The sequence below is a fragment of the Ceratina calcarata genome, unplaced genomic scaffold (genome assembly GCF_001652005.2).
Source record: "Ceratina calcarata isolate Rehan_Ccalc_2016 unplaced genomic scaffold, ASM165200v1 scaffold211.2, whole genome shotgun sequence".
NCBI classification, from domain to species: domain Eukaryota; kingdom Metazoa; phylum Arthropoda; class Insecta; order Hymenoptera; family Apidae; genus Ceratina; species Ceratina calcarata.
Window position 1 is genome coordinate 385,311 of NW_017142786.1, and position 13,387 is coordinate 398,697.

The window sequence follows — 13,387 nt, forward strand, 5'->3', positions numbered from 1 at the left end:
CCCCCTCCCCCCGCCGTACACCACCTCCGCCCTGCCTGGTGGTAATGAGAGTTCGATAAAGCGCCGTTACCAGTGCGTGACGTCAAGCCGGTTCTCTCTTTCGCTCTACCCGTGTTTTCACCCTCTCACCCTTTCCTTTTTTATATGCATTATCCGTTTCCCTCGCTCTTTCGATTATTTTTTTATTCTTTCGAAATCGCTCCCTCTCTGTCCCTCACCTAGACCCGTTCACTCCGTTGTACCCGTTTCCTCTTTCGTTCCCCTCATTTCTGTTTTTCGGCTTGCTCGTTGCCTTTTTTCGGTCGCCGTGAACAGCGGCGAAGTCGCGGCGGCGTGTGACAAAAAACGAAGCATCGAAAATTTCGTTGGACGCGCGAACGAGCGGGCGAGCGAGCAGGCGGACAGGGTGACGCTGGTTCCATGCGTGCACAGCACCGGTGCCCAGCACGGCGGAGCGCACAGTCCGGCCACTAGAGCTCACGGCCAGCACCAGCGGCAGCACATTTTTTCGCCGGCGATAAAAACGTCGCGGTGGCTTGATGGGTATCATATTTTTTTCGGGACGCGAGCTACAATTTGCGCCGGCCGGTAGTGTTGACGCGGCTCGAGCACTCTTCGCTGCCATGATCGCGTTGGACGCTCTAATTGCTTTCTGATCTCCACTGTCCGTCGGCTCGTTCCTTTCCCCTCGCTCTTTCCACATTTTTTATCTCTCTCTATCTATCTGTCTCTTCCTCTCTCTATTTTTTTCAAACCGTGAATCGTGAATTCGAGCGAAGATCGAAGCAGCGGGCGGCCAGACCGGAATTTACTGCTTCCTGTTCGATTAACTTTTTGCGGTTTGATTGGATATCGTTTTTTTCCTCCTTTTTTTAGGGAAAGAGATAGTTTGTTCATAGTTTTTTAGAAATTGTAAACGACTACAAAAGTTTATCGAACTTCCTTGACAGCCGTTTTTAACTCTATAACATTTTTATGATAATGAGCTTGAAATTGAAAACTACGGAATAAAAAGTCTGACACTTTTGTTAATCGCAACGTTAGAGTAAATGTCAAAATTTCAACCGTCCGGCTTAAGATTACATATAAAATTTTAGAAAAGAAAGTAGAAATTGTAACTAGAACAGACATTAGAGCATTTTTGCAATGAATGCTTCTAATTCGAGATACTTGAAAACTCAGCTTTAATTAAACCAGGACGAATAATCACTCTTTGCCACGTTCAAAGTGTTTTCTTCAAGCACACCCAACCGATAGCGAACAATCCGAGCTCTGAAGAGTGGCTCGTGAAAGTGGCCATCAAAGGGAGACGTCCGATAGCAGCGCGGGGGGTTAGTCGGGAATCAAACCGTAATTAATCCCTAACTCTGGCAACGCACCTGTTCGAATTGCATCGACGCGACTCGACCCTGCGAGTTGACCCTGGAAACTTCGGCTTCCCTCCGTCGCTTTGTACAGGCGGGACGCTTCAAGACGCGCGCTAATTAAGAACGGCGTCTCCCACTACGCAGCTGCCAGCCAGTCAGCCAAGACAGTACCGCACCGTGTTGCCCGAAATTATTAAACGGCCTCGAAGAAGCGACATAAGGTCGACGGGAACCACGGAGAGACAAACTTAGCCTCGCACTTGCATCAAAATTATATTCTTCCAGCATTTACGATTCACAGAATTCAATCCCGAAATCTTTTCAAATTGTGCGATGCTTTTCTTAAAATAATTTTTGAAACAATCAAAGTAATTTGTCAAACGCGAATTTAATGTAAATACTAAGACAGAAATAAAATTACAGTTACAAACGCGACACGTTTAATATAATGCAGAGAATGTTATAAACAAGCTATAAAATTCGAATCTCCAATATGAATTGAATTTGTAGTACGTCAGATAAAATCTTAAGCTGAGCACTGTTCAACACTATTTTTTTGAAAGCTAAGAATGTATACTAGGGACGAAGTTTTTTCCAAACATCCGCATGAGACACGGGATGAGTCTGAAAGACCGGAAGCCTATCAGCTCGTCGGAATCTTTACCGTCAGCTCTAAAGCTCGCCTACGAGAGACTCGAATTCCGGCAAAGCACCAAGAAGAATGGAATCAGATAGAATCTGACCGCCCTAAGCACTGACACATACTACCCTCGCAAAGTGGACGTACACTTGAAAACGATACCAATGAATTCGCTAAATAATTTCTTCGACAACTTACACTGCGTTGCATTATTCATTCCTTGCAGGCATCATTTAACTTGTTGCGAATGAACGAAGAAATGAATGTATGAATAAGCTATGTGTGATACTTTCCAGTGATTTTATTCAATGTACTCTTCATTAAATAATTTCCTAGATGCAACTTGAATATTTTATGTATTTGGAATATTCAGTTATTTACATTTTTCTGGTATGAAGTCGGACCTATTTTGCATTACTTAACACGAATTCATCAAAAAGTTCAACGAGCAACAGCGGGAATTCAAAGTAGCCAGTAAATAATTTCACATTTGAACACGGTGTTTAAATAGCTTGACGAGCCACGGCGTTTTAGAGTCGTCGGGGATAATCGGTCACGTGGTCCCGGGCAAAAGGCCGATTCCTCGGGAACGTTTTAGGGGAGGCATCCGCTCAGCTGCCGCGATAATTTACTCTTTTTTCGGTCACCGATTCAGCCGGGCTGGCCGGCCGGCGCTAATTTACATTTACGAGCGAGATCGGCTAATTGCCGGTTAACCGGTCGGCCGAGCGCGATACGACATACCTCGCATGCAGTTTGTTGCTGCCTTCCGATACAACTGTCGCTGCCACGCCGTGAGAACCAACACGAGGCACCCTCCATTTACCTTCTCTTCCGTTTCGTCTCAAAATAAAAGATTTACGAAATCATAACGTATGTAATAAGCATAACTCAGATACCAGCTCTTTCCTGTTAGAAAATTAGCAAACATCATGAACCAAAAGTCTTTAGTACAAATGTACTGCCTTTTTACACAGTATTGAAATCTGTAACATCATTTCATGGGGTGTTATATGTATACACTTGAATCTTTATAAAAGAGACTAGTTAAAATTATTATTAAAGTCAACGAGTGCGAGACACTAGCTGTAAGTATGAATTAGATGAGATTAGTTTGTGCTTGACTTAGTTTTACACTACTATCAAGAATTACAAGGCAGGTATGTAGCATCAACAAGCAAAACCAAGAATAAGAACCTATTTTTACGTCCAATTAAGAAATCTAGTAGTTGCAGAAGTAGTGAATACAGTGAGATTACCTATTATTAGACTGTTTATGTATTTATGCGAATTTAAAATAATATGTATTAGGTTGCTAAGTATACATTAAGTATGTGTATATTAAGTACATTTCCTTTGATAATTCCAAGTAAATTATAATTATTGTAAAGTTCGCTATTTATCACTGTACAACATAATTACAGAGCATAATCACGAAACATTATGTTCTAGAATAAAATAACGGTGTTCTCGTATTTCTTTTTGCCGTGTTCATTTTCTGACACAGTATATGGAGCAGCAAAACGCAAACTCGTGATACCAGGCGCCAACGGGAACCGAACCGGTCGCCGCAATGTGTTATCACCGGGCGAACGAGTCGCGCTATTCATCTCTAATTCCGCCCCCGCGCTTTAGCAAGATGAAACTTTAATTTCGGTCGGACTAGAACGAAAAACAAAAAAGCAATTACCCGTCCTGGAATGAACCGGCGCGAGGCGCGGGCATCCTGTATTTATGACCGGCTCCCGCGGCTTGTTGTCGATTAATCGAACGAACCGCATCATTTTTATTCGGCGTTTCATGCGACGCGTTGATTGCGGACCGGCACGGAATTTAGTATTAATAGCCAGCGTCGTCGACAACGCGGCTCGGACTATTGATTGATACAAAATACCTTCTTCTTTTATTTGAATCAGCGAGCATCTCATTTCTCCACATGAAAATTGTACGCTTTCGTAATATTGCTCGATGAAATTATAAACTCTGTGAAATAATTGATTTCAATCAACTGCGAGAAATAAATTATAGACGTTTATGAAAAATCGTTTCGTAATGCTGAACGCTCTTCCCAGTAAAAATGGCAACCGTCCGATCGGTCGAGGCACGTTTATCTCCAGGCTGGGAAACGGAAAACCACGTCATCCCTTAAACATCCGCGCGGTATATATCTCGCGATGTAGACGCGACCATAATGGGTTAAAGTCCATCGACGTGGTTGGCTGCGTGATGGGCGCGAGCATTAACTAAAAACCGAACCGAGTGGTTCGCTCGGCGTACCCACGATGGACGGACGAACGAACCGGGGGTGGTCGGGTGCGCGGGGCTGGCGCGGATGCCAGAGGATCGTGACAGGTACCGCGTTGGAACCTCGCTTTAACGTACCAAAACCCGAACCGGTGTGTACGTGTACAAGCCGCTCGAAAATGCCAATCCGCGTTCATCATCCCTCGCGTGGCCATCAATGATAGTCTGCCATAATTTCATAGCAGAAAAGAGTATCTGATCACGTTCGATGCTTACTTTCCTACGGGATTAAACACGAACAGAATATCGTGTGTCGATTTCAAATCCATGTATATTCAAAAATTTTCATATTCACGTAATATGTCAATAACAGCATTTCTTTTTTACGAATTAAATTAATCTTGATTAAAAAAGAAAAATTGCAAAAATACTGTATCAATGATGGTGTGCTATAATTTCTAAAGAATGAAGAGTATCTGATCATGTTTGATATTTAGTCAGCCATGAGGTTGAATAGCAAAAAAACGTCATACGTGTGTTTCTGAACTCATCTATTCAAAGACATATACGTTCACCTGATACATTAATAACAGCATTTTGTTTGATGAATTAAAATTAAGTTCCTTTTATGATTAAAGGAGAGTAAAAATAGTGTATAAATGTGGGAGCTGATTCTAAAGCATTTTACAAAAAAAACACGTGCGGGGAAAGTCAAATATTTTTTTAACCACCGCTACAACAGCTCGGTCAATTGCTAGAATGTTTCATACCTGACAGAAAGGCATTTATCTTTTGTTTTCCCAATGGATAATCTTTTGTTTGACACCGTGCGCGCGGTGAACTATTTAACGATCGGAAAACTGTGCGATCAAACTTGAATCTGGTGAGCTCGCAAAGAAAATGGGACGGAGACAGCCGAGTCATTACCGATAACCTCCTGCAATCGCCGTTCCCATCCCAGATTCATAACCGGGACTCGAAAAATGGAAGAGAACCAATCTCGACCGGGAATACAAAACATCTAAAGGGAGTGGATGGAACGGCCGGAGTGGGTTTGGGAAGAGACGAAAGAACGAGGGGGAAAAAAAATAGCAAACAACGTACACGACGTCGAACAAACAACGTCAGACAGGCTGCGACGAAAATCGTGTCCCGTTGGTCGGTTCGCGGGGCGGCGGGGGTGGAATATACACATAGAATGGGCGCGGAGGAGAGAGAAAGATGGAATAGGCTAGGTTGATCGTCGGATCGCCGGTCGATCTAGCCGGCACCGCGCGGCACGGCACACACCGCCGCCGTGCTGGTCTTCTCTGGAGAGGCGGAAGTAGCCGTGAAAAATTTTCCCGTCGACGTGTGGTGGCCCGTGTACGAGGCCAACGGCGCGCATTTCGCGGTGTTCGGGGTGTCGGGGGTGGTTCACCAGAGAGTGTACCGCGGGTTGGGTCACGGATGGGATGAGTCGCGTCCAACCAACGTGAATGTATACATCCGCGGCGTGCGCGCGCTTGTGTGCGTCCGCGTATACACGCGATGGGAGCGCGCGAGCGACGGAGAGAGAGGCGGACGAAGAGCGGTGTGGGTGAAGCCGGGCCACGAGAGTCGCGGGGGTGGTTGGCCGGCCATAAGGGGTGTGGGGTGGATAGCGACCGGACGAAGGGGTGAGGCGGTAGTGGTGGCAGTGGGTGGCCGAAGGTGAGGGTATTTGTTGGCGCGAGTGGCTAGCCAGTCGGATTACCACCGGTCGGGGCGCGGGGGGGTGATCCGAGGGGATAGGAGGGCTCGCCGTTGGATATGGGCGAGGGGTGTGCGCGCGGCTCGCCGAGGGGTAGGGGATCGGTACGGGTCCGCAATACATACAGTGGCACACTCGACGAAAAATGTAGCCAGAGAGCGACCGCCGCTGGAAAATTTACACGCATCACGAGGGCGAGGCTGAATGGCGAGGGTTAAAAGAGCATCGCTAATGGCCACCGCGTCGGTTATTTTGTGGATTTTTATAATACGGCCGACCGAGCCCCCGGTATCGTGTTATATACTCTTCTCTCTCTTTCTCTGTCTCTTCGGTCTCTCTCGCGCGCACGTTTTTACCTGTGTCCTGGACCATGTCCGATGGACACCAGTCGATTCCATCAGTTTTTCAATCCGGATGATTTTCCTTTGCCACCCTCCCTGTCTCATCTCTTCGGGCCGCTGTTCTCTGTGTTCCGCCCGACCACCGCACTCGCCTGGATGAAATTGAGCGATAATGAAGGACCGATTCGATTTTTCCTCGCGATGCTGGATACTCTTTACCCGCGAGCCATCGTAACGCGTGCACGCTATTTGTTACACGCGAACGCGTTCTATTAATCTTTTGCAACCCACTTAAAATATAATATGTATTTCAGAGGTAAGACAATCGTTCGTAGAACAGAAATATGTACAAACATTATGTACGAAATAAATCCTTGAATAGATATTTTAAACCTAAGTCAAATTATATATCATTGATGCAGACACTTGGAAAATACGTTATTGATGGATATATAATAAAGTTCTGGCCTCAATTCTTTAGTCACAGTTGATGCTCTGCAATAGATCAGAGAAGAAATATTTACGAAAATCCTACATCTCATCATTTTATATGTGTAAATTATGTACATGAGCATATCGTCTGTATTACAAATAAATTATAAAAAACAAATTATAGTCATATTACAAATAATTCCCTACGAAAAAGTAATATGGGTTATTCGAGTCTATCCAAGTGCACTGTACTACAATCCTCACTATGAACATGGACACATTATACGTAACGGAAATGATGCAAATTTCAAGAAGACTCTAGCATAAAAGGGCTGAGTTATTCAAAATTTATACGCACTTCTCGCTGCAGGAAATATTCTATATACTAACGAGTGTAGAAATGAATGTTTCAGTACTCCCAAAAAGAGTTACTACAAGTACAAAGTGCAGCAGGAATGAACATATTCAAACACGCCGATCTTTACAGATTCTGTAAACAGATGAGATATGCATTGGTTCCTCAAACCAATTCTTCGCGTTCCAGCACTCAATCTACGCCGTATTACGTGCATTTGTGGCCATGATTACAGGAACATTCAGATTTCCTTAAATCTGATATTCGTCGCCTTACACTTTTTTTGCTTATGAAATTCTATACAGCATTATAGCTTGTCCTGAGTTTCTCTCCTGATTTGGACTGGTGGTCCCAAATATCGTTCCGAGGCAACGAAGCATTTTATATCAATACACACGTAGGACGGATAGGATGCTCAGTTCAACTGCATTAACAGAGTATTTTATAATGTTAATAAATTCTCTAGATCACTGAACTGTTTTTAACATTTATGAATTGTATCAGCGATCAACGATTGAATTTCATTTCTGTCCTCATTAGCCTTTCGCTTTTATATTATTTTACTTTTCTTTATTTATATATTTGTACATTCTTTTTCGCCATGTATTTACCATTTATGTTTTTATGTAAAGGGACATTCTCGTTTATATAGTGTTTTACGATAAATTTATTACTATTATTAAATGTCCGATATTTCCTTCTTTAGTGAAAAAAATTAATTGTAAATTATCATTCATATAATTCTGTATTTGGCACGACGTACTAATGTGTCTGATATCGTATCATAATTTATTCGTAATCAGTTCATAAAATCCGTGAAATGATTAAAAACGTCGCATCTATTTAGTCTTTGAACCTCAACATTTGGCGCTTAAAACAACACATGAGAATTCCCGTCCCCTCGGAGGTGGCCGAGGGGGCAAGGGAGACAGAGTGCAACCCTCGTAGAGCGTAACGCTAACCCAGTGAAATAGATAGTCTCTCCAGGCTGATATCGCGGCGGACACGAGCGCGAAGAGAGAAGAGACACCAACGCGGGGGAGCGTGTTCCCTGGCCGGCTGGCTAGCTGCCGCTGGTACACGAGTGTGCGAGCGCGAAGAGAGCAAGAGAGTAGTACACGCTGGCAGAATCCATCCATATATCGCGGGGCCAACAAACCGACCGAATCTCGACAGGACGAATGGGTAGGCCGCGTTTTCACCGTTGCCACTCCGCACCGGTTTCCACCAGGCCGAGACCGTTCGACCGTGTGCGTATGCACCGGTGTACGTGTACGCACGCGTCACGCGTACGCGCGTGTTGTGTGTGCACGCGGACGGGGTATAGTTACCCGTAACGCGGCCCACCGATCCTCCACACCGGCTACGAAAGCTTCGAGGATCGACGGAGAGGCAGAGATCGGAACGAGCAGCGGGTCGCCCGAGAGGGAACGAGACGGGGATACGCGGCCAGATATAAAGAGATAAAGAGGAACGTGGCGAGAGGGAGGGGACGGGGCGAGGCGGTTTGCAGGGAGCGAGCAGGAGAGAAAGGGGATAAAGAGGGCTAGAAAGAGAAGAGGTTACCACCGGTCCAGCGCAGCTCGGCACTCCGCAAATTTTCAACCGCCACCCACTCCACGCACACCTACCCCGTACCATCGACGGCTGCTGACCGAACCCCGCTTCATCTCTGGCACATCCACACACCCGAGCGACCCCCAACCCTTCCCTCTCTATTCGAGCTCGTTTTTGCCGCGTCCACCGCCAGATCAATGGGGTTGCTAACACGGGTAGGTATATGTGTCCGCCTCCCCCCACCACCCTTGGTCAGACACCCCTTTTATCCCGCTACCCCTGGCCGAACCGTGGGACCAACGTACGAGCAACCCCTCCGGGCAACGACTACCCTAGCGCGATGTGTCTCTCTCTCTCTCTCTTTCTCTCTCTCTCTCTCTCTCTCTCTCTTTCAACGTTCGCGACTCTGTACTGGGTGATTATAAAGTTTCCGCGGACCGATGCTAAATGAATTGTCGGGGGTGGCTCGCGTGTTTCCGCGTGAGGTGCCACCTGCCGGGGTGGTTTCTTTGGATACGACCTGCAACGGGGAACAGGGGAGAAGGAGGAACGGTTTGGGCGATACGGACACGCGCGAGCGTTGAAGTGTCTGAGAGGGATGAAAGAGGGTCTCGTTTCACAGTTAATTCCGGAGTTTCGCGATGCTACTCACCCATGTGACTCCCGGCGACTGATTTATTGCGGAAGAAACAGCCACCGCGTAGAAGAGATTTGTGGCCGCCCTCTGCGTTTTACTTATGGCCTTCATTTCCCACTTGCCACTCGCCAAACTCCGATGTGGCTCTTCTTTCAATTGAAGCCTCATTGAACTGCTTCAATATTATTCAAGTATAATTATTGAGCATATGTTATGTATGCAAGTATAATATTAGGTAAATTGTATCTCAAGGCAAGTTTCATATCGCATATTTTTAAAAAAAATGTAGACACATTTTTTGCATTTATGGAAAAATTGGATGTGCAGAAAATATGAAGAGTAATATGGAAGAATGTGAGAAGCTTGGAAGATATAATACACATCATTATTTTTGAAAGGTAAGAGAAATCTGGATTTAGATTTCATTTTTCAAATCGGCAATGCGAATGTTTTATTTTTCATAAATATACCGCAGTCGAATCGTGAGTCTTATAATTTATCTCAGGTTTGCATTGCATTACATGCAACGAGAGGGTGGAATACATCACGACTAAGCAGATGAATGATTCATATACTTGTCTTGATGGTTGTCGAGGAAAAGGGGAAACCTCGCACATTTTCCAGCGTAATTGCGGCAAAGGGTGGTTTGATGACTTTTTTATCAGGCGTCCACCGCATGAGGTGCGCGAGCGGTCCGCGGCAAGCGAAAGGGGATGGAGTCCCTGGCCCGATCGATAATTCTGTTTCGGTTTCAGACAATTACGACTGATTCGACCGCTAATCAACGGACAGGACGAGCCTCGCTGTCTGGCCAACGATGCGACAAATACTCAAAGTGATCCTGACGACGCGACTCCCTCCGCTCGATTCATACCATCCACCTGATCAATAAACAAATGGCAATAGAAGGGCGAAACAACAAACTAATACTCTTGCTGGATGCTTATAATTGGTGAAAATACTGAATTCTAAAACTAAATTCGATGAAGAACAGAAATTATGAAGAGGAACTATTTCTACTGACTTCAGAGAATTTGCTTGCATCAAATTATGACAGTGTTTATGTACTGGTTGGGACATTGGGACAATGATTCCTGGCTAGCTATGACTTGTGTTAATTTCCTCTAAGGAGAAAAGATTAAAAAAGAGTACTAAGTATTTTTTCAATGCTCGATCTGATACTGATTTTGACATAATTTTGATATTTCGAAATGAAAGCAATTTTAACCTATGTCTTAATAAATAATTAGTAATGTAATTTTATTTTTAAACTGAATACTAACAAAAATGTAAAGGTATAAACGCTATGTAAATGAAGAAAATAATAAATGTTCTTCGTTCATTTATTCATTCATTCATTCATTCATTTATATTTGTATTTGTATTTGTTCATTTCTTTAGGTGCTTATTTATTGTTTTTCACTTATTGGCTTAATTAATATTTGATTAGTAAATACTGGGTAATGAATACTGAAAAAAATTTACTTTTCTATTATTATACCTATCAAATTAGTAAATGTCTCCAATTATATTCCAATTAACATATTCATTATGTACGAAATTTGTTCAGCATTGAAATTACTCTTTTCGAATCTTGTATCCTTAGAAGAAATTAACACAAGCCAAAGAAATCATTGTCTCAAACTGTACATGTGTCAGATATTTAATCAGACAAAGATACTAATTTTAATAAACGAAGATCAGACGATGAATGAAATGTAACTAACAATAAGAGAATCTTTTTAAAATCAGACCGAATGACCTGTTAAGTAGATCACTTCATTAAGTGACTTGTACATAAAATATTCTAAAAAGATTAAAATTGACAGAAAAAAGGAATATAAAGATCTCTATTTCAACTTTCTTATCTGAGTTATGAGACTAGTATATGCTAAAAATTATAATGCAGTTATAATGAAGTAAATCGTCATTTGACGTCTTTTACATATATGTTTCGATGTTTGTTGCCTTCCTTCGGTATCGGCGGATTTGAATACAATTTTTAGCATACATGCACTAATCTCATATAAGTAGTTAAACTGTGTTAAATTTTCATTACAAGTTGATAGAATTTTCATATTTTTTCTCTTCGAACATGATCATTTAGTAAATTAATCCACGTAACTACTAAAAAAATACTCAGATAGTTTGACCCGATTTTAAAAGAAGTTATTCGATTTTATATATTGTGTAGAATTTTGCACTTAACTATTATCTGTCTACTCAAGAATTAAAATACAAATTATTATCAATAACCCTTTTCGAGAAATGTCACTTTATCCAATACTTTCTATCCACAAGTATTTTGCACGACAACAAGAAATAAATCCAAAGAACCCAAAGTTACCCCACCATCAAACATTCCTTTCACCCCCCAGATGGATCAAGTCGATTGCCCGAAATCCGTAAAACTGGGAAGAGTAGGACAGAACCACGGCGCGGACCAGCCCGGCCCGCTTATTAAATTCCAGAAACTTAAACACCACCTGTTGAGGGTGTTCAAGCGGGCTCGTCGCGCGGCGCCAAGCCGAAAAAGTCACACCCGAACGAGGACCTCCCTTCCAACAACGAAACATTTTTCAAACAGGACAGAATTTCAACCGAAACTTTTTCCACGATTTGGCCGACGGCCAGCCACTTGGTCTCTCTGGAAAAAAATCCTTGTCCCGCTACCGATTCCTCTTCTATGGCGGGCAGATTAGTTCGGTTTAGCATCGCGCCGCGTCGCGATCGCCGTTTCAATCGCCGTTCCGATTCACCGGCTCGTAAAACAATGCTGCGTTGATTACTCGATATAACTTTCTCGTCAACGGGGTGGGAGACGGCGTGCACGCAGTTGCGAGAGCGATTCTATAGACCGGAGCATTCGCGATTCATACGCAATGGAATTACCAGTTTACGCGGCGAGGCGCTAGGCTGCTGTTTGCATGGGAATACCGATAGCTAGGGACGAGCCAATTAGGATTATACACGACCCCTCTTGTCTTTGTCACTGTCAATACTTGAAAACTGACAGGCAAAGAATTTGATTAATTTATTAGAGATTATAGCTGACAAATCACAATAGAAATGAATCTTAGTATTATATAAAGAGAAAGTCGATGTTAGAAAAAATCTCAAAAACAACTTCGAATTTAAATTTGGACTGTAAATTTCTTACGTACTTCGAAATATTATTATTATGAACAATGAAAATATAGCTTTTATAAAACATCGACATCTCTCGCAGTTCTAAATGTATCGAAGCAACGTGGAAAGCAGAATAGCTGACTACGAAGCGGCAATGTTTGCAATTGTAAATAGCTGACTACAAAGCCGCATTGGCGGACCAAATATCCAGCACGCGTCGGGAATCTCAGGCACGCTTATTAAACTGTTCAAATCCTACGGAAAATAAGGAGAATAAAGGAAATAAGTTTACGGTGCCCGAAATGAAGACTTGCTAAGTTGGGGATTGGAAACCGCGTTCCTTTACCGAATTCACGATTCGTTTGACAGCCGTCTGAAATCGGGAATAACGAGACGACGGCTACTTCAAAGTCGCGGCCAACGTTGCGTAAGCCGGGCCACTCGAAATCCCCCGAACATCTGTCAGGTATCACTCCCCCGGCGTGGCAATGTCCGCGTTAAATCAGGTGAACGATTCGCAACAATGAAGGTCTCCTCTCGAGGAGCGCTGTCCGAGTGCACCATCCCGGAAGTCTTCTCCTTCTTTCATTTTTTTCTTCCAAAAACTTCCCTACCCTCCTGCATTCACTTTTTATTTTCCGTCCATGCGTGTCACTTACAGTACGGGTAAAAAATTATGGGAAACTCTGAGAGTGGTCTGCTATTCGGTGGTCTGCTATTCGTGTCCCACATTGCACGATTTTATTCATTGCCTTCTGAGAAGCTTTTTATGCAGCTGAAAATGAATTTATAACATTTTTGATTAATTATCGTCTATTGTAGAATTTCAGTTAGATATTTACAAGGATTTGTTCAGAATTTTATAAAGAGAAATTGTATTTAGTATCAAATATTTTAATTTTATCGTCTTATTTTTCACTCGTTCAAATTCCTTAACACTAAAACTTCCAAGC